Below are 347 nucleotides of genomic sequence, written 5' to 3'. Positions count from 1 at the left end.
ATATATATATAAAATATATGTATATATATACACATATGTATATATGTATATATATGTGTGTGTGTGTGTATGTGTGTGTGTGTGTATATATCCCCTACTTCTCACTCTATATATATTTTTTCTTCTATTTTTTTTTTTTTCTCCTTTTTTCCTTGGTCATAAAGGAAAAGTTTGTTAATACTCTTAATTTATGCACTGAGTGCCATGAACGCACTTGTCACTTTCATGTTTAATTGTTGTTGTTGTGGTGTAGTCATCAAAATATTCACGTATGATAGTTTCAAAAATACTTCTCTGCTGCAGCCATTGTTTACAGTGCATCAGACATCCAAATCAAATATTTACAT

The sequence above is a fragment of the Penaeus chinensis genome, chromosome 31 (assembly GCF_019202785.1).
Source record: "Penaeus chinensis breed Huanghai No. 1 chromosome 31, ASM1920278v2, whole genome shotgun sequence".
Classification (NCBI taxonomy): domain Eukaryota; kingdom Metazoa; phylum Arthropoda; class Malacostraca; order Decapoda; family Penaeidae; genus Penaeus; species Penaeus chinensis.
This window is presented reverse-complemented; position numbering follows the sequence as displayed.